This window comes from Entelurus aequoreus, linkage group LG12 (assembly GCF_033978785.1).
Source record: "Entelurus aequoreus isolate RoL-2023_Sb linkage group LG12, RoL_Eaeq_v1.1, whole genome shotgun sequence".
Lineage (NCBI taxonomy): Eukaryota > Metazoa > Chordata > Actinopteri > Syngnathiformes > Syngnathidae > Entelurus > Entelurus aequoreus.
The window spans coordinates 57,462,449-57,485,344 of NC_084742.1; the positions used below are offsets into that span (position 1 = coordinate 57,462,449).

The 22,896-nt window shown below is 42.8% G+C and overlaps 1 protein-coding gene across 1 annotated transcript in view; it reads right to left on the bottom strand.

Moving 5' to 3' along the window:
- Positions 1-22,896, bottom strand: part of LOC133662368 (uncharacterized) — a 123,048-nt gene that overhangs the window by 26,776 nt on the left and 73,376 nt on the right. The gene's annotated exons all lie outside the window — the stretch shown is intronic.

Sequence of the window (22,896 nt, forward strand, 5' to 3'; positions counted from 1 at the left end):
GCCGCCAAAAGTGCCAGGTCCTGGCGGACCAAATGGGCGGGGCACGGCCAACACCGACGGCCGTCACCATACACCGCATGAGGGAGGAAGAGGACCCCCATGCCTTTTTGGACATTTTTGCGGACACGGCGAGAGCATGTGCGTGGCCGGAGGAAAAGTACACTCTTGCCGCTCCTGATGGGGAGGCGCAGCGTGCGGCGCTCAAGCTGCCGGCGACCACCAGAATGCGCTTCGCGGACCTGAGGAAGGCGGTGCTGGACCGGACGGGAGGCACCGCTAAAGAGTGCCGGCGCCGGTTCCGGTCCATGCGTCTCGGGGAGGAGGACCGGCCATTCACCTTTGGCCAGCGGCTCCAGGACGCGGCGACGCGTTGGTGCAGCCGCGAGAGGGAGATGGCCGGCTGCTGGACCACATCATCCAGGAGCAGTTCCTGGAGGCGAACCGGAAGAAGACGGCCGACTGGATCCGGTACCACCGGCCCCGGGACATGGCAGTGGCGATGACCCTCGCCGAGGACCACCTGGCCATCCACCGCGCGGCGCAACCAGCACACACAACGCGCGGACAAAGCGCGCAACCGAGACCCACGTTGGGCGCCAAATTGTGGAGGTCTTGCTTCTCCGGGTTCTCTGGACCACGAATGACGGACATGACAGCCGTGTTTATCTTTGCGAACAATGATTTATTTTTCATTAAGTTGTGCTTTTTAGCCATGTTAAAGTTTCTCTCGCTCGCTCTCTTGTATTAAGCCTCAGGGAGTTGAACGCCCCTGCCTTACATAGTTCCGGGTCACCCTTGGGCAAGGTGTAGTACCCGAATGCCCCCCCCCCCCATCAGGGTTACGATACCCCCCATGAACTACACTAAAAGAGGATGCGTTACCCGGCCCGGAGGAAGCCCGGGGCCCTCCTCCGGAGCTAGGCCCGGAGGTAGGGCTCGTCAGCGAACGCCTGGTGGCCGGGCTTGCCACGGAGCCCGGCCGGGCACAGCCCGAAGAAGCTACGTGGACACACCATCTTCTCTGCCACGTGGGCCCACCACCCGCGGTCGGAACCAGTGGGGTCGGGTGCGCTGCCAAGTGGATGGCAGTGAAAGTGGAGGCTCCAGACGGACCAATTCGGGGCAGCAGAGGCTGACTTTCGGGACGTGGAACGTCTCTACGCTGGTGGGGAAGGAGCCTGAGCTGGTGCGAGAGGTGGAGCGCTACCGGTTGGATCTGGTGGGGCTTACCTCTACGCATAGCAAGGGCTCTGAAACCACACTCCTGGACAAGGGATGGACCTTGTTCACTTCTGGAGTTGCTCAGGGCGTGAGGGCACAGGCGGGTGTGGGGATACTCTCGAGTCCCCGGCTGAGTGCCTGTACGTTGGAGTTCACCCCAGTGGACAAGTTGGAGGGGGGAAAACTCTGACTGTTGTTTGTGCATACGCACCAAACAGGAGTTCAGAGTATTCAGCCTTCTTGGATACCTTGCATGGGGTCCTGTATGGGGCGCCGGCAGGGGATTCCATAGTCTAGCTGGGGGACTTCAACGCGCACGTGGGCAATGACAGTGATACTTGGACTGGCGTGATTGGGAGGAACGGTCTCCCTGATCTGAACCTGAGTGGTGGATTGTTATTGGACTTCTGTGCTAGTCACGGACTTGCGATAACAAACACCATGTTCAAGCATAAGGATGCTCATAGGTGTACCTGGTACCAGAGCACCCTAGGCCAAAGATCAATGATCGATTTTGTAATCGTATCAGCTGATCTGAGGCCGTATGTTTTGGACACTCGGGTGAAGAGAGGGGCTGAACTGTCAACTGATCACCATCTGGTGGTGAGTTGGGTTAGATGGCGGGGGAAACCTCTGGACAGACCTGGCAAACCCAAGCGTGTAGTGCGGGTGAACTGGGAACGTTTGGAGGAGTCCTCTGTCCGGAAGGACTTCAACTCCCACCTCCGGCGGGACTTCTCTGCCATCCCTGTGGAGGTTGGGGACATTGAACAGGAATGGGCAAAGTTCAAAGCCTCTATTGCTAAAGCTGCAGCTGCGAGCTGTGGCCAGAAAATCTTAGGTGCCTCAAGGGGCGGTAACCCTCGAACACCCTGGTGGACAGTGGTGGTCAGGGAAGCCGTCCGACTGAAGAAGGAGTCCTACCGGGGTATGTTATCCCAGGGGAATCCGGAGGCAGTTGCAAGGTACCGACGGGCCCGAAGGGCAGCGGCCGTGGCTGTGGACGAGGCTAAGCCGAGGGTGTGAGAGCAGTTCGGGGAATCCATGGAGAAGGACTATCGGGCGGCACCAAAGCTGTTCTGGAAGACCATACGGCACCTCAGGAGGGGGAAGCAGGGAACCATCCAAGCTGTGTACGGCAAGGATGGGACTTTGCTGACTTCAAGTGAGGAAGTCGTAGGGCGTTGGAAAGAGCACTTTGAGGAACTCCTGAACCCAAATACATCAGACACACCCTCCCTGATAGGAGCAGGGCCTGGGGATGATGGGGGATTGACGTCGATCTCTCGGGGTGAAGTCACTGAGGTAGTTAGACAACTCCACAGTGGCAAAGCTCCGGGGGTTGACGAGATCCGTCCAGAAATGCTGAAGGCTCTGGGTGTTGATGGGCTGTCTTGGTTGATACGCCTTTTCAACATTGCGTGGAAGTCTGGGACAGTGCCGAGGGAGTGGCAGACTGGGGTGGTGGTTCCCCTTTTCAAAAAGGGGGACCAGAGGGTGTGTGCTAATTACAGGGGTATCACACTACTCAGCCTCCCTGGGAAAGTTTACGCCAAGGTACTGGAAAGGAGGGTCCGGCCGATAGTCGAACCTCAGATTCAAGAGGAGCAATGTGGATTCCGTCCTGGTCGTGGAACAACTGACCAACTCTTTACGCTTGCGGGAATCCTGGAGAGGGCCTGGGAGTATGCCTATCCAGTCTACATGTGTTTTGTGGATTTGGAGAAGGCGTATGACCGCGTCCCTCGGGAGATCTTGTGGGAGGTGCTGAGGGAGTACGGAGTGAGGGGAACCCTGCTGAGGGCCATCCAATCTCTGTACAACCAAAGCGAGAGTTGTGTCCGGGTGCTTGGATGTAAGTCGGATCCGTTTCCAGTGGGGGTTGGTCTCCGCCAGGGCTGCGCTCTGTCACCTATCCTGTTTGTGATTTTCATGGACAGGATTTCTAGGCGGAGTCGTGGCCATGGCGGAGAGGGTATACGTCTCGGGGGGCTAAAGGTGGCGTCACTGCTGTTTGCAGATGATGTGGTCCTGATGGCACCTTCGGTTCGTGACCTTCAGCTCTCACTAGATCGGTTCGCAGCCGAGTGTTCAGCGGCTGGAATGAGGATCAGCATCTCCAAATCTGAGGCCATGGTTCTCAGCAGGAAACCGATGGTTTGTACAGTCCGGGTAGGGGACAGGACTCTGTCCCAGGTGGAGGAGTTTAAGTATCTCGGGGTCTTGTTCACGAGTGAGGGAAAGATGGAGAAGGAAATCAGCCGGATAATCGGAGCAGCTGGGGCAGTATTGCAGTCTCTCTGCCGCACTGTTGTGACGAAACGGGAGCTGAGCCAGAAGGCAAAGCTCTCGGTCTACCGAGCTATCTACATTCCTACTCTCACCTATGGTCATGAAGTGTGGGTAATGACCGAAAGAATAAGATCGCGGATACAAGCGGCCGAAATGAGTTTCCTCAGAAGGGTGGCTGGCATCTCCCTTAGAGATAGGGTGAGAAGTGCAGTCACCCGAGAGAGACTCGGAGTAGAGCCGCTGCTCCTTCGCTTGGAAAGGAGCCAGCTTAGGTGGTTCGGGCATCTCGTGCGGATGCCTCACGAGCGTCTCCCTAGGGAGGTCCTCGTTGCACGTCCCACTGGGAGGAGGCCCCCCGGCAGGCCAAGGACCAGATGGGGGGATTACATCTCCTCTCTGGCCTGGGAACGCTTCGGGATTCCCCAGGAGGAAGTCGCAAATGTTGCTCTGGAGAGGGAAGTCTGGGGGTCTTTGCTGGAGCTGCTGTCCCCGCGACCCGATTCCGGATAAGCGGTTGAAGATGGATGGATGGATGGCTCTCCACCATCAACAACCTCCTCTCCTTCCCGACTGACTGCTGCCTTTAACAGAGCGACAGGTGATCGGACAAACACTCACAGGTGTGTCATCTACGCACCTGTCACTAATCTCGAAGCCGATCCTGACACACCCCGCTTCGCTGCAAGTCCGCAGGCCACGCACCCCCCCACAACATGTTTTTCTTTTTTTTATGCATTTTAACTTTTAAATAAATGTTAGCTAAAGTCAGCTAACAATGAAGCTAATTAGAGTACACTATTCCACCCTATAAATTCCCCTAAAAAACATCCCAGAAGCACCAACAATATTCCATTTACATGTCAGGACCTGAATATTAACAAGTATTAGCAATATTGTTATTATAAGCGCTAACGCAGACAAACTATTTATATTGGCGCCGTGACCACAGAGAGCTAACTAGCCTTATGCTGCTATATTGACACAACTGATACTGAGCTGCTGCATCGACTCTGAGTTGGTGAAAGTTCATTCTAGATTATAAATCGTACCTCACCTGGATAGTAGAAGTTTGTGGACACAAACCCATAAATTGGTCAACTTTGACATCCAACTTATGTCACAACGGGGTGTTCGCAGCTTACTGCGGGGTCGTTCTCCCAGGAATGCCGACGGACTACTCCGGACAAGGCGTGCAGGTAAAAACATGATTTATTCCTCAAGAAATCAAAGAAGTACAAAAACAGAAAGCGAGCCGACAGAACAACGTGCCTGATCGCACTCGAAGCTAACACTTAGCATAGACTATGGACAAGGAATATTCATAAAACTGTGGCATGAAACAAACAAGACTTACGTAGCAAGGCATGAAGCAAACAACTAGAGACAAGGCAAAACTCACGAAACAGGTGCATGTAGCAAACAATGACGCCAGGCAGACTAACCGGCAAAGGCAGGCTTAAATAATGCCTCTGATTTGTGCTCGGGTAGCAGGTGAGCGGGCGGACACTAATCAGAGACAAGTGAACATAATGAGAAACCATGGCAACCAAAACAAACTCAGAGGTGCACAAACAGGAACTAAAGGAGTCCAAAACTAACAAAAAACACAGAACATGATCCGGACCACGGATCATGACAACTTAGACTCGGAGATGGCTAGAAAGACAGGAAAAGACGCTCGTTTGCGGCACTTTTTTAAAAACTTTTTTTTAACCGTTCATGTTAAGGGGAAGATATAAACATCCCATCAGTTTTTATCCCAGTGAGAGCAGACATTGTACAATAAGTGATTGTTTTATTATGTTTATATCTTGTTTAGCACTTAGCAATACCGCTACATGATGCCTAGTGTTTAGCACACAGCTTCTAAAACTTGTAGGTCATCCTCCTTATATTCAGGTTCAAAAATAGAAGTTTCTGGCTCGTCATTTGTCCCAAAGTAGTTTTTGTTGTCTCTCATCAAGTCTGCCATGGTTAGTAGTCTTGTTGTTGTTGCCGTATGCTTGAAATAATGAAAATATGTAAATATTACATGTTTTAGTCCTATTGTCATTGCTTCGTTTATTATTATTCTCCCACTTCAATCGCACAAAAACTCTCAAATTGTTTCAAGCGTTTCCGGTCCGTCGAAAAATTGGGTTATTTTTGATGTTCCAAACACGAAATGTCAAAATTGACTCTGTAGCGCCCCCTTGAAAATGAGAAAAAATTAGCCCCTGCCATCAGTTTCACGTATGGTCATTTAAAGGCCTACTGAAACCCACCACTACCGACCACGCAGTCTGATAGTTTATATATCAATGATGAAATCTTAACATTATAACACATGCCAATACGGCCGGGTTAACTTATAAAGTGACATTTTAAATTTGCCGCTAAACTTCCGGTTCGAAACGCCTCTGCGGATGACGTATGCGCGTGACGTAGCCCGGCGAACACGGGTATGCCTTCCACATTGAAGCCGATACGAAAAAGCTCTTTTTTCATTTCATAATTCCACAGTATTCTGGACATCTGTGTTCGTGAATCTGTTTCAATCATGTTCATTGCATTATGGAGAAGGAAGCCAAGCAAGCAAAGAAGAAAGTTGTCGGTGCGAAATGGACGTATTTTTCGAACGTAGTCAGCCACAACAGTACACAGCCGGCGCTTCTTTGTTTACATTCCCGAAAGATGCAGTCAAGATGGAAGAACTCGGATAACAGAGACTCTAACCAGGAGGACTTTTGATTTGGATACACAGACGCCTGTAGAGAACTGGGACAACACAGACTCTTACCAGGATTACTTTGATTTGGATGACAAAGACGCAGACGTGCTACTGTGAGTATGCAGCTTTGGCTTTTTTTTGCGTATGTACGTAACTTTTTTAAAATATATAAGCTTTATGAACCTTGGGTTAGGTGAACGGTCTTTTGGGCTGAGTGATTGTGTGTGTTGATCATGTGTTTGAATTGTATTGGCGTGTTCTATGGAGCTAGGAGCTAGCAGAGGAGCTAGGAGCTAGCATAACACGTACCGTACCGGACGTGCGCGTCACGTACGTAACTTTTTAAAAATATATAAGCTTTATGAACCTTGGGTTAGGTGAACGGTCTTTTGGGCTGAGTGATTGTGTGTGTTGATCAGGTGTTTGAATTGTATTGGCGTGTTCTATGGAGCTAGGAGCTAGCAGAGGAGCTAGGAGCTAGCATAACAAACACGCAGGTGTTATTATGCAGGATTAATTTGTGGCATATTAAATATAAGCCTGGTTGTGTTGTGGCTAATAGAGTATATATATGTCTTGTGTTTATTTACTGTTGTAGTCATTCCCAGCTGAATATCAGGTACCGTGAGTATGCAGCCTTGGCTGCTAAACATTCGATAACTTGACCGTATGTGCGCGTCACGTACGTAACTTTTTAAAAATATATAAGCTTTATGAACCTTGGGTTAGGTAAACTGTCTTTTGGGCTGAGTGATTGTGTGTGTTGATCAGGTGTTTGAATTGTATTGGCGTGTTCTATGGAGCTAGGAGCTAGCAGAGGAGCTAGCATAACAAACACGCAGGTGTTTTTATGCAGGATTAATTTGTGGCATATTAAATATAAGCCTGGTTGTGTTGTGGCTAATAGAGTATATATATGTCTTGTGTTTATTTACTGTTGTAGTCATTCCCAGCTGAATATCAGGTCACCCTCGGCTCTCACAGCATCTTCCCTATCTGAATAGCTTCAACTCCCCACTAGTCCTTCACTTGCACTTTACTCATCCACAAATCTTTCATCCTCGCTCAAATTAATGGGGAAATTGTCGCTTTCTCGGTCCGAATCTCTCTCACTTCATGCGGCCATCATTGTAAACAATAGGGAACTTTGCGTATATGTTCAACTGACTACGTCACGCTACTTCCGGTAGGTGCAAGCCTTTTTTTTATCAGATACCAAAAGTTGCAATCTTTATCGTCGTTGTTCTATACTAAATCCTTTCAGCAAAAATATGGCAATATCGCGAAATGATCAAGTATGACACATAGAATAGATCTGCTATCCCCGTTTAAATAAAAAAAATTCATTTCAGTAGGCCTTTAATGGCCGCAGACATCTATCATGACAGAAGTCCACATAGAAGTCTTAAGAACCCATCATTGAAAACAAACAGGAAGTCGGCCATCTTGGTTATTGGCGGCCATTTTTCAGCCAAAAACAGGGTTCGTACTATAATGAACTCCTCCTAGGGACTCTGACCAAACGAGTCGCGATTAAAATGACAGATGGGCCCACGCCTCAGGATGTGGGCGTGGCATTGTGCCAAACCTTTATTTGATAAATGGGTTATACTTTTCTACCTTCAAGGTACTCAAAGCGCTTTGACACTATTTCCACATTCACACACACATTCACACACCGATAGCGGGAGCTGCCATGCAAGGCCCTAACTACGACCCATCAGGAGCAAGGGTGAACTGTCTTGCTCAAGGACACAACAGACGTGACTAGGTTGGTAGAAGGTGGGGATTGAACCAGGAACCCTCAGGTTGCTGGCACGGCCACTTTCCCAACCGCGCCACACCGTCCCCATTTGATGGTTCTCCACAAAACTTTCCACATTTATTAAGTGGCTCCAAAAAAACAGATCTTGATGAGAATTGGTTCAAATAATGAGTGGTTTGGCGGACAAAACTGCTCCTCGCCATCAACCATAGAACTGCCGTTACTTGGCTTTAAATGATCAGGGGCCGTACTTATCAAGCTTCTTAGAATTACTCCTAAGAAGTCTGCTAAGAGTTGACTTAAGAGTAAATAAATTATTCGCTGAAAGCTGCACTTAAAAGTTAGTTATCAAGCGTCTTACTCACACTTTCAGCGAAGTGTAGGACTGAATCTTAAGTGTCACACTCAGAGCTGAATTACGACATTACTATGTGCCGTAAACGGAATTTTAGGTGACGTCATTTCTGTGTCCATAGAAATGACCAATCACGGAAGGGAATCCCTTGTCTAAGAATAAAGAAATATCTTAGAAATATTTAAGTGGACAATGGGAGTGCATATTTTGACAATAAACTACAAAATAATACAAAACAAACAAACTATATTGGCAATGAATCAAAAATAAATGTTTCCTTTTATTGTTGCACCTTTCCTGCTTCCTGCTCCCAGACCGTAACAAAGAGGCAGGGGAGACACTTCTCCAGGATGTATGCTCGGGGCAACACCCTTCACTTTACCCGGCAGTGGGTCTCCACAGCGGACGACTTTAGAGTGAATGATGAGTCCGGCGATTAGTTGCAAATCTTGCTTTATTGATTGCTTGCACACAGCCAATCCAACACAAAACAAACTAGTCCCCGCTCGCACTCACAATACCGCTCCCTCTCTTCTCTCGCCCACACACTCACTGACGTCACTCACCTCACATGCTGTAACCTAGCGTATGTGTGTGCCACACACATACGCTTCTCTCATAACATTTTCTTTCCAATTCATTAATTAGGCAACTAATTTGAAACTGGTGTGGGTGGCTCTATATATACTAGTCCACTGCAGCCACATGCAGAAATCAACAAGGAATCGAAAATTATTAAATCTGTGACAAAAATAATACCGTTTGATCAGCTGCTCGTCATCAAACAAAGATGAACGTCCGCGCACGTCTCTCGCCTCAGTGCCATCCCCTGCTGGCAACTCCTAACCACTTAAGACACCTCTGAAGGTCTCTTAAATATCGTGGAGAGTAGGAGTGATTCTTAGACTTAAGAACGTTGATAAAAAGCTTTTATTCTTAAGTTTGAGAGTAGGACTAAATTTCGCAAATTTTCAGGACTTAAGTGTAAAATGGCACTCTAAAAAGCTTGATAAGTACGGCCCCAGATCTCCTTCAAGACTCGTATGAGACTTTAAAGTCGGGAACTCACCATGACTAGAAATTGATATCGATACCAATATCACCATGGCGCCAATATCACCCCCTAATGGTAGAAAATCATAACAGTCACAACTAGGGTTGTACGGTATACCGGTACTAGTATAGTACTGCGATACTAATGAATCATATTCGGTACTATACCGCCTTTAAAAAGTACCGGTTCCCCAACCCCTCCCCCCCCTTTTTTTTTTAACAGGCATGACGGTGCGTCGTCGTCACGTCATGACATTAAATGAATAAATGATAAATGGGTTATACTTGTATAGCGCTTTTCTACCTTCAAGGTACTCAAAGCGCTTTGACAGTATTTCCACATTTACACATTCACACACTGATGGCGGGAGCTGCCATGCAAGGCGCTAACCAGCAGCCATCAGAGGCAAAGGGTGAAGTGTCTTGCCCAAGGACACAACGGACGTGACTAGGAAGGTAGAAGGTGGGAACTGAACCCCAGTAACCAGCAACACTCCGATTGCTGGTTTTACGAGCAGAGGAGCATGTTCGGCAGCGCACACACACAGAGTACTTACAGGCAGACACAGTCTGTAGACGGAAAAGGGAGAATGGACGCATTTTGGTGTAAAAAGTAAAGATAAAGGTGAAGTTATAACACTAAAACACCCTCAGGAAGAGCTGCTTTAAGACATGGCTAGCTAGTTAGCGGCTAACATCCATCAGTGTTTTAGCTACTTCTAAATCACTAATCCTCGCCTCCATGGCAACAAATAAAGTACGTTTCTTACAAGTAACGTTATCACTGGAGGACGAGGAATAGCTAAACATGCTTCACTACACACCGTAGGAGGATACAATAGCTCACCGGCGTCACAATGTAAACAAATGCCATGGGTGGATCTACACCTGACATCCGCTGTAATGATACCAAGTACAGGAGCGTATCCAATCAATACTACTATGATTACATCGATATATTTAGCATCACAATCTTTTTTCCTTTTTTAAAAATGTATATTATGTTTATAAATTAAGGAAATATGTCCCTGGACACATGAGGATTTAAATTATGACCAATGTATGATCCTGTAACTACTTGGTATCGGATTGATACCTACATTTGTGGTATTATCAAAAACTAATGTAAAGTATTAAAGAAGAGAAGAATAAGTGATTATTACATTTGAACAGAAGTGTAGATAGAACATGTTAAAAGAGAAAATAAGCAGATATTAACAGTAAATGAACAAGTATATTAATAATCAATTTTTACAGCTTGTTCTTAATAATGTGTACAAAATAATAGGTGTATAAATGACACAATATGTTACTGCATACGTCAGCAGACTAATTAGGAATCTTTGTATGTTTACTTACTACTAAAAGACAAGTTGTCTAGTATGTTCACTATTTTATTTAAGGACTAAATTACAATAATAAACGTATGTTTCATGTACCCTAAGATTTTTTGTTCAAATAAAGCCAATAAGGACATTTTTTGTGGTCCTCTTTAGAAAAGTATCGAAATACATTTTGGTACCGGTACCAAAATGTTGGTATCGGGACAACCCTAGTCACAACTTCCTTCCAATGTCTCCAATCTTCCGGTATTTTTTGATGATAGGTCGAGAAGGACGTGACTTCTTGCGTCATGTGTGCCTGCAGACTCCCCTGAACCCCCGAGTTGCCTCTAAATGTTACTACGTTACATATATACTTACAGCGTGTATAGAAAACATTTAGGGAAGCAAGTTTTCAGAGCGCTATTTTTCGTGGAATAGAGCGACTCCTCTTACCTCCATTGTTAACTGACTTTTGCCAGCGTTTATTTACGACACAGTTGTCAAACCCAAGGCCAGATTTGGCCCGCCGCATCATTTAGTGCGGCCCGCCGCATCATTTAGTGCGGCCCGCCGCATCATTTAGCGCGGCCCGTGAAAGCCCTGAAATAATACGAGTCAATAAAGCATTTTATCATTTACTAAATGTAAACTTGTATTTGTGACAGCCAGAAATACATGCATTGCATGCTATTGAGTATATATTAAACTGTACTTTCTAATAATGCAACAAATGAAATACTATCATTCATTTTAAATATTTTCAAATTAAAACTAAATAAATATCTGCTTGAGTTATTCCTCAAATTGTACACTGTAGAAATTACAATAGATTTTACAGTAAAAAAAAAAAATGGCAGCTCAGTTGCCAGGATTTTACAGTAAAAAACTACAGTACCGTTTTTCCATTTACAGTAATATGCTGTAAAAAAAAAAAAACATTTTACGGTGAAGTTGTGGCGACTCAGCTGCCAGTTTTTTTTTACAGTGTATGTAATACAAATATAATAATCAAATGCACAGCAATTAATTTTATATCATGAGGTGAATTCTTATACATTTATATTCATAAATGATATTCGGTTACAAGCGGCCCACTTAGGGCAGCCATAACTGCGATGTGGCCCTCAGTGTAACCGTGTTCCACACCCCTAAAATTACCAGTTAGAATGTATATAAAAAATAAAAAACATATGTGTTCGTGTCTTACGTAGGGATTGTGAATGATTCCAGAAAAAGTGCAGTTCCCCTTTAAGTCTTGGAGGGTGTGGAAGAGCAGGCCAGGAAAGGAGATTAGCAGGTTGGCCAAATTTCTTTGGGCTTAACTGCCACTAATCGCAATCAGGAAGCAAGCTCACTTTAGGTTATAGGTTGCCATGGTAACCTGCGACTTCACACCAGGTCCAACTGACAGAAGAGGATCAAAAACCATCTGTTCACTCTCAGAATTTGGAGGTATTTTCCACTCTTAAGTACAAAACCCAAAACCAGTGCAGTTGTCACGTTGTGTAAATGGTAAATAAAAACAGAATACAATGATTTGCAAATCCTTTTCAACTTATATTCAATTGAATAGACTGCAAAGACAAGATACTTAACGTTCGAACTGGTAAACTTTGTTATTTTTTGCAAATATTAGCTCATTTGGAGTTTGATGCCTGCAACATGTTTCAAAAAAGCTGGCACAAGTGGCAAAAAAGACTGAGAAAGTTGAGGAATGCTCATCAAATACTTATTTGGAACATCCCACAGGTGAACAGGCTAATTGGGAACAGGTGGGTGCCATGATTGGGTATAAAAGCAGCTTCAATGAAATGCTCAGTCATTCACAAACAAGGATGGGGCGAGGGTCACCACCTTGTCAACAAATGCGTGAGCAAATTCTCCAACAGTTTAAAAACAACATTTCTCAACCAGCTATTGCAAGGAATTTAGGGATTTCACCATCTACGCTCCGTAATATCGTCAAAAGGTTCAGAGAATCTGGAGAAATCACTGCATGTAAGCGATATTATGAACCTTCGATCCCTAAGGCGGTCAAAAAGCGACATCAGTGTGTAAAGGATATCACCACATGGGCTCAGAAACACTTCAGAAAACCACTGTTAGTAACTACAGTCGGTCGCTACATCTGTAAGGGCAAGTTGAAACTCTACTATGCAAAGCCAAAGCCATTTATCAACAACACCCAGAAACGCCGCCGGCTTCGCTGGGCCCCAGCTCATCTAAGATGGACTGATGCAAAGTGGAAAAGTGTTCTGTGGTCTGACGAGTCCACATTTCAAATTGTTTTTGGAAACTGTGGACGTCGTGCCAAAAAGGAAAAGAACCATCCGGATTGTTCTAGGCCAGGGGTGTCAAAGTCAAATGGACGGAGGGCCAAATAAAAAATTTAGCTACAAGCCGAGGGCCGGACTGTTCGAATGTTCATTGAAAATTTTTTAAATGACGCATATAGTCTAGTGAACCTAGTTGAACCTACTGAAAACCTAACAAATATATTCCAATATGATCAGATAAATAAAGCAATATTTTCTTATGGCTCTGTCAGTAATCTTTAATTTTCAACAGACACAAAAGACAAATTTCCTTTATATAAAAATCCCCATAACATGAACATTAAATGAAAGAAACCGGTATTCAAGGCACCATCAGTAGCCTATATTTTCTATTTTAGCAAAAGTGGGCTAAATTTACTTCAAAGAAAAAAACAATAATAGCAATTTTCTATCATCCACTCAACTGAAATATTTTTAAAATATAATTAAATTGAAATACAATAAAATAAAGTGCAAAAATCTATAAATCAAAAACAACACTTTGTTTAAGGAGAAGTAACATGCAGTGAAAACAAATATTAAACTTTAACTTTTAAACTTGAATTGAGTAAAAACTCTAAATATGTGATTGCACAGTAATGTTCACATTAAACCCCCCTCCTCCCTCCGTGGGAGGGAGGCGAGTTGGGTGCCCGAAACCCCCCGCTGGTTTCGGCCCGCCCCTTGGCGCGCGTGGCACGGCGTGCTCCGCGACCCGACGGCTGGCCCTCGTGGCTTGACGGCGGGCGCGTCCCGACGGGCCGCGCGTAGGGGTCAAACGCAGAAGTCTCAGGGCCTCGTGGTGAGGGGGTGGCCTGCGGGTTTCGGCCCGCTTGACCCCCCCGCTCCGCTTGGCGCGCGCGGCACATGACGGGTTCCGCCACCGACGCTCGGGCTGCAGCCCGACGGTGGTGCGGGCCCGGCGGTGACGCGCGGTTTGGGGAAACAAAGCAGAAGTCTCAGGGCCTCGGGGCCGGGTTTCGGCCCGCCCCCTTGGCGCGCGTGGCACGGCGGGCTCCGCGACTGACGGCCGGGCTGCAGCCCTTCGGCCGGCAGGCGCGTCCCGGCGGGCCGCTCGCCCCCTTTCGGAACTTTGGACCGGCATCCGCTTGGTGCGTGTAAAAGATCTGCGGTCTGCGGGCCGGTTCTAATAATAAATCAAGATCATCCCAAGGGCCGTAAAAAACCTTCTCGCGGGCCGGATATGGCCCGCGGGCCTTGACTCTGACATATGTGTTCTAGGCGCAAAGTTGAAAAGGCAGCATGTGTGATGGTATGGGGGTGTATTAGTGCCCAAGACATGGGTAACTTACACATCTGTGAAGGCACCATTAATGCTGAAAGGTACACACAGGTTTTGGAGCGACATATGTTGCCATACAAGCAACGTTATCATGGACGCCCCTGCTTATTTTAGCAAGACAATGCCAAGCCACGTGTTACAACAGCCTGGCTTCGTAGTAAAAGAGTGCGGGTACTAGACTGGCCTGCCTTTAGTCCAGACCTGTCTCCCCTTGAAAATGTGTGGTACATTATGAAGCCTAAAATAGCAGAAAGGAGACTGTTGAACAACTTAAGCTGTACATCAAGCAAGAATGGGAAATAATTCCACTTCAAAAATGTGTCTCTTCAGTTCTCAAACATTTACTGAGTGTTGTTAAAAGGAAAGGCCATGTAACACAGTGGTAAAAATGCCTCTGTGCCAACTTTCTTGCAAGGTTTTGCTGCCATTAAATTAATTCTAAGTTAATGATTATTTGCACAAAAAAAAAGGTTGTTTCTCAGTTCCAACATTAAATATCTTGTCTTTGCAGTCTATTCAATTGAATATAAGTTGAAAGGGATTTGCTTTTTATTTACCATTTACACAGCATGCCAACTTTACTGGTTTTGGGGTTTGTATATGTTGTACTTATTCCGGATAAAGCATGAAGGACATCACAATGTTTTTCAGCCAGGCAAAGGTGATGCAGGTAACCAAGAGACGACACGCGGAACAGCGTCGCACTCATGTTACGTAACAGCAAGGTCACTGCTGCCGTCACAGTGACACAGCAAACAATAACCGTGGAGGGAATATTTGCAGACAAAAGCAGCACTCGTGTCAAATAAAGTCAACCTACTGTCAAGGACTGTCATTGTTTCTGTTAGCTAGTTACGATGGTGATCAATGTAATTATACCACATTACATGAGCATATACAACGACATATCACGGAGGGAAACGCCTGTATTAATAGGAACATCTATACCAGGGGTGTCAAACTGGTTTTCATTGAGGGCCACATTGCAGTTATGTTTGCCCTCAGAGGGCTACTTGTAAATATATGATTTTTTTTTTTTAAGTATAAGGATTCCGCTCATGATATTGCATTATTGCCTAAGCATTTGATTATTCGCATTTAAAAAAAAAAAAACACAACATAGATTTTAGTGTAAAAAAAACTCGCTCAGTTGCTAAAATTTTATAGTAGAAGTTGCAGTGTTTTTTTTACGGCACATTACTGTAAACGGAATGGAAAAACAGTACCACTTTTTTTACGGTAAAATCTAGAGTTGTTGATTTTATAGTGTATTACTGTAAACACAGAAAGTATCAAAGTTGTCTTTTTTTGTAAAAAAAAAAAAAAAAAAGGCAGCTCAGTTGCTAGAATTTTACCGTAAAGTCTATTGTAATTTTTACAGTGCACAATTTGATAACTTGCTTTGAAATCATAAGTCACGCTGATATTCAAGTACTCAAGTAAAATATGATAACATTTTGTTGCATTTTAGATATTAATACATACGTATCTTAAACGTATATCTTGAACGTATCTTATACGAATATAAAGACAATATAACATACATCATAAACGTGGATGCATATGCAAACGTGCAATATAATTATCTGTACAGTAATCTATTTATTTATATCTGCACCTTATTGCTCTTTTATCCTGCACTACAACGAGCTAATGCAACGAAATTGCATTCTTATCTGTACTGTAAAGTTCAAATTTGAATGACAATAAAAGGAAGTCTAAATGCCTACTGAAATTTTTTCTTTAAATTTAAACGGGGATAGCAGATCCATTCTATGTGTCATACTTGATCATTTCGCAATATTGCCATATTTTTGCTGAAAGGGTTTAGTATAGAACAACGACGATAAAGTTTGCAACTTTTGGTCGCTGATAAAAAAAAAGCCTTGCCTGTACCGGTAGCGTGACGTCACAGGAGGTAGGATTCCTCACAATTCCCTGTTGTTTACAATGGAGCGAGAGAGATTCGGACCGAGAAAGCGACGATTACCCCATTAATTTGAGCGAGGATGAAATATTTGTGGATGAGGGACGTTAGAGTGAAGAACTAGAGAGGCAGTGCAGGGTGTATCTTTTTTCGCTCTGACCGTAACTTAGGTACAAGGTCTCATTGGATTCCACACACTCTCCTTTTTCTATTGTGGATCACGGATTTGTATTTTAAACCACCTCGGATACTACATCCTCTTGAAAATGAGAGTCGAGAACGCGAAATGGACATTCACAGTGACTTTTATCTCCACGACAATACATCGGCGAAGCTCTTTAGCTACTGAGCTAACGTGATAGCATCTGGTTCAAATGCAGATAGAAACAAAATAAATAAACCCCTGACTGGAAGGATAGACAGAAGATCAACAATACTATTAAACCATGGACATGTAACTACACAGTTAATAATTCTCAGCCTGGCAAAGCTTAACAATGCTGAAGCTAACTTAGCAACTTAGCAACCGGACCTCACAGAGCTATGATAAAAACATTAGCGCTCCACCTACGCCAGCCAGCCCTCATCTGCTCATCAACACCCGTGCTCACCTGCGTTCCAGCGATCGACGGCGCGACGAAGGACTTCACCCGATCATCCGTGCGGTTGGCGGCTAGCATCAGCTAAGCGTCTGCTATCCAAGTAAGTACTCCTTGTTGTGTTACTACAGCCAGCCGCTAATACACCGATCCCACCTACAACTTTATTCTTTGCAATCTCCATTGTTCATTAAACAAATTGCAAAAGATTCACCAACACAGATGTCCAGAATACTGTGGAATTGTTCGATGAAAACAGAGCAGTTTGTATGGTGACACATTGGGTACGAATACTTCCGTTGCCGTCATGACGTCACGCGCATACACGTCATCATACATAGACGTTTCCAACCGGAAGTTTAGCGGGAAATTTAAAATTGCACTTTATAAGTTAACCCGGCTGTATTGGCATGTGTTGCAATGTTAAGATTTCATCATTGATATATAAACTATCAGACTGCGTGGTCGGTAGTAGTGGGCTTCAGTAGGCCTCTAAGTCTAAGTCTAATAAAGATAAGCATGCAGTTCATGTATTTTTTGGACGTCAAAATGAAAAGAACAAATATTTAGTAAGAAAATATTATTTATTAACGTGTATTATTACCATTTCGTGGGCCATATAAAATGATGTGGCGTGCCAGATCTGGCCCCCGGGCCTTGAGTTTGACACCAGTGATCTATACAGTGTTGATGTTTAACACACATTAAGTCAGGAGGGACCACAGCATTTGATCCCTTTTGTTAATAAACAACCATGTAATGAAGTACAGATGAAAAATATTTATTTAGAATAAAAGAGGTGAATTATTAATGCAAAATTGTTGTTGTGCTAATTAGTTGTGTCCCTAAGACACAGGAGAGAGGTGGACGCCGTGCAGGTAAGATGAGTATTTTAGAGTAACAAAGGACTTGCAGCAAAAACCCACAGCAACACACGGAACCAAAGCATACTAGAGATGTCAACACCACCCATTATCTTGCCGACCTGATAACAAGTCAAATTCAGGCTGGTATCAGAGATACCGATCTGATTCTTTGTGCAAATATACCAAACGTTGTTAAAATTTTAAAAGTTGTGTATTTTCAAATAGTAACATATTTATCTAAAAAACAACAGTAAAAGTTGTTTTTTTGTCTCTGTAAAAATGTAAGACAAAAAAAAGTAAAACATTGGAGTGTAATGAGAAAAAAACGCAATTTTTTAAATAATTACTAATAATATCTTAGTCACTTATAACAAAGTTCTGTCTTTAAATAAGTATAGCATAGGTTTTTAGCATTGTCTTAATAAAAAAATATATCAAAATACCCCTCCATACTTGACTTTTCAGTATCCTGATACAAAAAATTAGAAGCTCTCAAAATAAATGTTAAAAATATTTAAGACATAAACACTTTAGTTAGTTCATTAAAAAATGTAATAACACAAAATAACAACGACCATAATAAACACTGTTAAATGTGCATTAATATTCTCATACAGGCAGAAGTTTTGACACACTAGGACAGGTTTTATCAACTGGCGGCCCGCGGGCCATGTACGGCCCGCCAAAGCTTTTAATTTGGCCTGCTGAACATCACCCAAATAGGCTTGATGAAACCTTTCAAACAGGGTTGCTCATGTATGCAGTACCCCCATCACTCTGCAGGGGGGCAACAGCGAGGCATAGGTGTCACAATGAAGCAGCAGTGGGGTGAGGAGAAGAAGATAGCACTATCAACCCTATAAATAAATCGCGAAAATGGGACTTTTAACAGCGACTGGACAACAAAGTATGAATGTATTGAAATTGCTGACTTTTGTATTTGTGGTCGTTTTGTTTTTGGTTTGTTGTTTTTTAACTCTGGCAATCAAAACTAGTTAAATACAATTTGACCAGCAGAGAGCATAAAGCTACACCGTAGGTTTAATCGTGTTAAACCACATGTGTGCAATGTTTGCTGTGTGTATTATTACAAAATCTTCTATTATATTTATGTAACATAAACAATGGACATTATTCATGTAAAATACACAATGGACGTTATACTCTTGTAAAGTTAATATTTTCAGTCTTACAAACCTAAAAATAAAGGAAGAAGCATAAAGAAATACAACGGAGGAAGAAAAATCCAAAAGAAGAAACATCAAACATCAACAAAACTTAGCTTCTCTTTCTTGATGCTGTTAACTATCTGTCTAGCTGCACATGCTGGAAACGAGTAGCGAGGACAGAATAATGAATTTATTGACAGTGCAGTGTGAAAGCTAATGTGTTTACTTTGTAAATAATTTAACAGTCTCAAAGGAATATAACCTTTGGAGGCACTTTCTAAAGAAACATCCACATTTTGATGTCCGGCCCCTGAGACTTTGGGCTCTTGAAACTGCGGCCCTTTTCATGATCTAGTCAAATCGCCCTGCACTACATTATGCAGTCAATCATATATATATTTTTTCTTAGATGGGAATAAAACAACAGTAAAAATGTAAAAAAAAAATTAAAACACATTTTTTTAAAAAGCACAAAAATGGGTCTGTAATGAGAAAAAGCTGAAATGTTCTAACTAATAATTACTAATAATATACTTAGACACCTATATTACAAAGCTGAAGCAATATCTGTTTTCAGCATTTTTTAAAAATATGAATATGTTGATATGGCCCCCGCATAATTTGACTTTTCAGTATGCAGCCCTTGTTGGAAAAAGTTTGGACACCCCTGAACTAAAGTATCAAAAGTATCGCTTTTAAATTTGAGGATGGATATTAGAGAATAGAGATCAGGTATTGATTTCTCAGCATCGTACCGCACATCACTAACGTATGCAACTAACAATCCTCCAGACCATGACTGGAGGGCGAGGCAGGTGTTTGTAGAAGCCTGATATATACATATATACACATATATATACACACATAAACATATACATATATATATTAGGGCTGCGAATCTTTGGGTGTCCCACGATTCGATTCAATATCGATTCTGGGGGCACCATTCGATTATAAAAAAAAAAAATTTCTCGATTCAACGCGATTCTCGATTCAAAAACTATATTTTCCCGATTCAAAAGGATTCTCTAATCATTCAATACATAGGATTTCAGCAGGATCTACCCCAGTCTGCTGACATGCAAGCAGAGTAGTAGATTTTTGAAAAAAGCTTTTATAATAGTAAAGGACAACGTTTTATCAACTGATTGCAATAATGTAAATTTGTTTCAACTATTGAATGAACCAAAAATATGACTTATTTCACCTTTGTGAAAATATTGGACACAGTGTGTTGTCAAGCTTGTGAGATGCGATGCAAGTGTAAGCCACTGTGACACTATTGTTCATTTTTATTTTTATTTTTTTTATAAATGTCTAATGATAATGTCAATGAGGGATCTTTAATCACTGCTATGTTGAAATTGTAACTAATATTGATACTGTTGTTGATAATATTCATTTTTGTTTCACTACTTTTGGTTTGTTCTGTGTCGTGTTTGTGTCTCCTCTCAACTGATCTGTTTACTGCAGTTCTGAGTGTTGCTGGGTCGGGTTTGGTTTTGGAATTGGATTGCATTGTTATGGTTTTGCTGTGTATTGTTTTGTTGGATTGATTAATTTAAAAAATAAAAATAAAAATAATAAAATAAATAAATAATATATATATACATATGAATATACACATATACATATATACACATACATACATATACTGTATAAATATATACATATACATACATACCTGTATATACAAAATATGTATACATTTAGCTCAAAGTAAAGCCGCTGCTCCTCCACATGGAGAGGAGCCAGATGAGGTGGTTCGGGCATCTGGTCAGGATGCCACCCGAACGCCTCCCTAGGGAGGTGTTTCGGGCACGTCCGACCGGTACGAGGCCACGGGGAAGACCCAGGACACGTTGGGAAGACTATCTCTCCCGGCTGGCCTGGGAACGCCTCGGGATCCCCTGGGAGGAGCTGGACGAAGTGGCTGGAGAGAGGGAAGTCGGGGCCTCCCTGCTTAGGCTGCTGCCCCCGCGAACCGACCTCGGATAAGCGGAGGAAGATGGATGGATATACATATACACGTATATGTATATACAGTATATATATATACAGTGTATATATATATATATACAGTATATATATATATATATATATATCTATATACTATATATATATGTACTATGTATATACATGTATAGTGTATATACACACAGTATATATATATACGTATATATATAGTGTATATACACATACACACATATATATATATATATATATATATATATATATATATATATATATATATATATATACTATATATATGTACTATATATACACACACACACACATATATATATATATATATATATATTATATATATATATATATATATATATATATACAGTACATACATATTTATCTTGCATAGTTGCCACTGCTGTGGGACTGTCATACATCTGCATCCCATCGTGTATTGAAAGCGTCATAGTTTTGGTATCAGCATGGGAAGAACATTGCATAACACAGCGTGATTGTTGGTGCCCGCTGGAAGCGCCGTGTCTCCGGTGCGCAACATGCACAGGTTAGCGTGTACACTAGAAGTCAATCAGTCAAATGTGCCGCCAGGCTTGTCCACCAAATGCCCGCACTTGCAGCTCGGTGCGTACACAACAAACTGTGATGCGTCTGCACTCATGTACGCGTGGGAAGCTCCTACTGTATGTAACTCAACGTGCACTACTGTACTTGCTGCAACTCTGCACCATTGCAATCATAGCCTTGTGAGCCAATCAGTTGATGTGAAGAGGCGGATGCATCAGAAGTGACTGAATCAATGAGCTATCATCCAAATATCATCCAGTCACCGACTCTCTCCTACACTCACATTTCCTAACTTCTTACAGTTTGCATCGACCTGTGTGCAGTTTATTATTGCAAATGTTACAATAAAACTGCTAGAGATGGCATTTGTGGCTCTTTGAGGGGAGATAGATCTTTTGGAGCCGTTCCTATCAAAATATTATAGTTTTTATTCTTTAAAAAAATGTGTTTGCAAAAAAACAAACAGTAGTAGCTGTTATAAGATAAGATGTGGATCAGAATCATTTACATTTACACAAATATTACTGTATTGGTAAGAATTATTGTGAAATATTGGCAATAAATGCATTTATTTATAGTTTATTGGTCCCATATCCCCCTGCTTTGACAGGGATATCACTTTTATGAATTAACCCTCACCCAAATAACTTTGTAGCATTTAGATACAAATACACAAACAAGTAAGAAAAAAAATGATTTAAAAGTATAAATAAAACTAGAATGTGTGTGAATGCCCTATGTGCGCAATGTTTGAATGTCCAGGGTGAGTGGAGTGGAATAGGTTGAGAAATGTGGGATTTGGAGAGGTTTGTATATTGCCCATTCATTTTCAATTGGGGGAAATTCCTGGTAATTCCAGGTAATCAGGGAATTTTCAGAACCGGGAAACATGCTGGCTTGAATGTCCAGGGTGAGTGGAGTGTGTGGATGTTGGAACGGTTTGAATCGGTTGAGAAATGTGGGATCTGGAGAGGTTTGTATATTGCCCGTTCATTGTCCATGGGGAGAACATTTGTGGAAATTTACATTAGGGGAAAGGAACAACATGTTTTGCGTTCGACATATGTTAAGAGTAGTGTGGGTGGGTGGTTGAAAGGTTGGAATCAGGTTTAAAAATGGCACAACATTTTTGAGAATTTTGGGCATTGTAGAACTATGATTACGTTCATTCATTTGAAAGGGAATTTCCTGGAAATTTGGGGAAAAACTGGAATTTTCGAAAATATAGGTAATACAACAATTATTCTAGTTGATATGAATGGTTTGGTGTTGGAATTTTTGGAATCGGTTGAAAAATGTTGACGTAGTAACAGTTTGAACTTTTAAATGGGTATTTGGGAATTCCTGGAACTTTGGAAAAACCGGGATTTTGTACAAAAAGAAAAATGGTGGTTTTGTTTCCCCAATTAAGAGGAATGTTTTGAAGGTGGAATGGTCAAAAACGGT